Source organism: Actinia tenebrosa, unplaced genomic scaffold (genome assembly GCF_029948245.1).
Source record: "Actinia tenebrosa isolate PJP-AT-01 unplaced genomic scaffold, QUT_ActTen_1.0 PGA_scaffold3__52_contigs__length_22856419, whole genome shotgun sequence".
NCBI lineage: Eukaryota > Metazoa > Cnidaria > Anthozoa > Actiniaria > Actiniidae > Actinia > Actinia tenebrosa.
In genome coordinates this window covers 5,123,601-5,127,400 of record NW_028292580.1, presented here as the reverse complement: position 1 = coordinate 5,127,400, position 3,800 = coordinate 5,123,601, and the positions used below count along the sequence as shown (strand labels likewise).

General features: G+C 37.8%; 1 non-coding gene across 1 annotated transcript; it reads left to right on the top strand.

Moving 5' to 3' along the window:
* Positions 1-384: 384 nt before the first annotated feature.
* Positions 385-457, top strand: Trnat-agu (transfer RNA threonine (anticodon AGU)). The gene has a single exon. It is a non-coding gene; the product is annotated as a tRNA-Thr (tRNA).
* The last annotated feature ends 3,343 nt before the right edge of the window (positions 458-3,800 follow it).

The window sequence follows — 3,800 nt, the reverse complement described above, 5'->3', positions numbered from 1 at the left end:
ACGCCTCCCATGAGAACCTGGAGCATGCAAATGTGGTAGAATACCATCATCCCTTGACTGGTTTAACAAGCTCTTACTGGCACGGAAAAGCTTACATTTGTCAGTTATTTTCCCTCAGTAAAATTGATGTAGAATTCACGTCGCGCTATGTTCATAAGACTACTAACCCATGATTGTGCTTGATGTGGTTATAGAGCCTGACTAGTGTGTAGTAAACTAGGGATGAACATTCAGCTCGATCAAAGTGAAACAACTTAGACCGCACACCGTTCTACGAAGCACCCATGAAGCAAAGCTCATCCAGCTTATCCACGTCTTAAATATTTTACACTTCTATTGCCATGTTTGTCTAAATGTTTCTTATGATAGAATCTTAATATCTGTGCCTTTGTAGCTCAGTGGTTAGAGCACTGGTCTAGTAAACCAGGGGTCGAGAGTTCGAGTCTCTCCAAAGGCTTTCTATTATTATTTCCTTTGATTTCTTGTGAGTACATATTTTTGTAAGTTTGACTGGAGTTAAAATGAGCTCTATCCTCATCGGTCTCGCGTTGCTAATATATGATAATCGATTAGATTACTCACTTGGTACGAATCCGCTGAGCCGCTCAGACGTTCCGTCCCCTATCTCCCGGACAGATCTGCCAAAGGATAAAGAGGTCTTAACCTTCTATGGCCAAGGAGTATCGGCAAATGGATTAGGTGTGTAGGTAAGACCTTATCATTTATCCCTTTCCCATCTATGTTTTATCATTTATACCTTTCCCATCTATGTTCTATCAGTTATCCATTTCCCATCTATGTTCTATTATTTATCCCTTTCCCATCTATGTTCTATCATTTATTCCTTTCCCATAACAATGAAAAAAGAAAAAAAACTGTTATGAATGTCGCGCTCTGATTGGTTTGGAGCGCGTGCTTTATGAGAGCACATTGCACACGCGCGCTTTCCGTTGCTTTATTCCTATCTCTTATTGTAATTTGTATTTTATAAAAGAAATAAAAAACTTGTTTGCTGTACTGTGTGCCGTTATAAAGCACTTGGGGATTGGCAGAACACTCGTGAATTGTCCAGAAGCACTCCGCTACGCGTCGTGCTTCTCCTAACACTCTCGTGTTCTGCCAACCCCCGCGTGCTTTATGACAGCACACATCACGCGCGCGTTTTCTATTTCTTCATCCCTTTCCCATCTATGTGTAGGACTCAAGAAAAATTGGAAAATTTTACTCCCTTTTTCATTTTTGGCAAATGGCGTATTTCATCGGATAAAATCAAAGAAACATACCCCAATCGTAAACTCACTGTTATCATATTCCCATATGGTCTATTGGTTAGGATCTGGCGCTCTCACTGCCATGGCCCGGGTTCGATGCCCGGTGTGGGAAATGTTTTGGCATATTTTTAAAATAAATTTTCACCAATTCAAGTGAAAGCGGTCATAATTCGAGCGATACATGGGAATTAGTGTGCCGTATAATAAACACAAATAATGCATTTGGTTTTTGAGGTTCAAAGTTCTTTTTAGTATTTGGTTTAAGGACTTTTTAACAACCGATCTCATGTCTTTTTTACCTAAGGATGGTTGCATCTATACATTTGACTATCCTCTCGAGTGATATCGATAAAACAGTTATACAGTATCTAACCCTTTAAGCAGAGTAATGTGACAGTAGCGTAACTAATATGAGTAGCTTATGAGAACAAGGGGGATTAGCTCAAATGGTAGAGCGCTCGCTTAGCATGCGAGAGGTACCGGGATCGATACCCGGTTCTCCAAGTAAAGTTTTTTGCTATAGCTTTTTTCTATTTAAATGCACGATTACTTTTTGATCTGATCTAGGTTATTGATACCTTTAATCTAACAGATTGAACAAATGAACAAATGAACAAATGAACAAATGAACAAATGAACAAATGAACAAATGGAGAACTGGAGAAATGGAGAAATGAAGAAATAGACAAATGGACAAATGAACAAATGAACGAATGAACAAATGAACAAATGAACAAATGGACAAATAAACAAATGAACAAATGAACAAATGAACAAATGAACAAATCACTGAGCCTAAGGCAAATACTTGCTTTAGTATTTTTGTGTCTACTACATATTAATAAGCAGTAGACACTGTGCCATCGAGTTTACCAATATATACTTCATATCCTATTTGACTAGCGAAAAATATAGTTAAATGACATAAAGATCATCCCCGGTGTAAGGGTTGTAAAACTTCGGATTACTTTAGGATCCCACGTGCACAGCTAGCGGCGCATGGCGAGGATAGCCGATATTATCCCAAGTTCCGCGTACAGGCTGGTCAACTTGGTTGCTCTGTTTGCGACTGCTTACGACTTTTTATCGATACTGGAAAACGTATGACTAACATTTCAATTATGATTTGGTAGGATTCATTGATTTCTACGAGGTAATGGCAGCACTTGTTGTTGTGAATTTTATTTGTTTATTTGTTTGTTTGGTTTTTTCTTTTTTTTGAACAATCTAGGCACACAGGTTAATTGTTGTTTAATTAAAGTGCCTTCAGGTATTTGCCATATCTTGAAAGAATTTCAATCGCAAAAAACAACCACTGAATTGGTGTGTTTGTGCTACACGATCATGTCAACAATGTCACTTTTATTTTGGATAACGTTCATATCTCATTGAATATTCAACGGTTTTCACTAATTCTCTAAAGGAGTGTTGTTCAGAGGGTAGGCTTTACGATGAGCACTCAAAAAAAACTATCAAATGTCGTTTCAGAGGATTCTCCCCCTTGAATTACTTCTATATATCATTGTAGAAAGTGCCAACCTGACGTTCGAGGATTCCCCCCTTTTGGGATTAGGTCTATATCTCATTGAATATTCAACGGTTGTCACTCAAACTGCTACCAAGTATTTTCCAGAGGGTAGGCTTTACGATGAGCTCAAAAACAACTACAAAGTATTACTTTAAAGGATTCCCCCTTTTTGAATAACGTCTGTATCTCATTGTCTCATTGGAAGTCATGTTGGATTCGAACCAACATACCGTAAACGGTATTACCAGTTGACTTTTTCTTTTTCCGAGACAAGTCCTCTCATTAAACTCTTTTTGTCACCGCCTTATCACTTGGGGGGGGGGGGGGGGGGAGGAATCAAGTTTTTAATAATGATATAATTTTATCAACATTAACAAATAGGGAAGGCGCTTTAGAAATTATATGACATTTGTTATATAAAAATCTATAGAGTGCCAATTCGGCTTCAACTTTAGCTTAACATTGCTTAAAGTCATAGGTATAGACCTCCTCGGCTTGGGCATAATGTTTTTACGTACCATTCACCAGAGGATCATAATTCTTTTGTTTAAGACACAACACAAACAAAGAATCTTATTCTCAAGGGAATGACACGTAGTCTGTAATAATAAACTCTTTATTAACTGAGGGTAGCACTAAATAGCAATATGCTAACAAACCTGTGGCCCTCTAATATATAAACTATGAATATATGTGTATAAAAAAATATAAAATTATAAATACAAGATAAAATCCCCTACACTAAAAAATAAATTATAACTAATAGTTTGTAATGAGCAGCAGTAAGGGGGACTCGCGGTCACCATTCGGAATTGCCCGGTAATTACCCGTGTTTATGCACTAGCGTCCCCCGCGGGAATTACCCGTGTCCCGTTATATGTTGCGCGAATGTTAGGAATATTTGTCTTATATATGCATGAATGTAAAAAGTTCACCAATGACTTCTGTATAATTTGTCTAAGACCCAAAGTTAACATACCCAAGCCCAAGGGTTTCTGGTG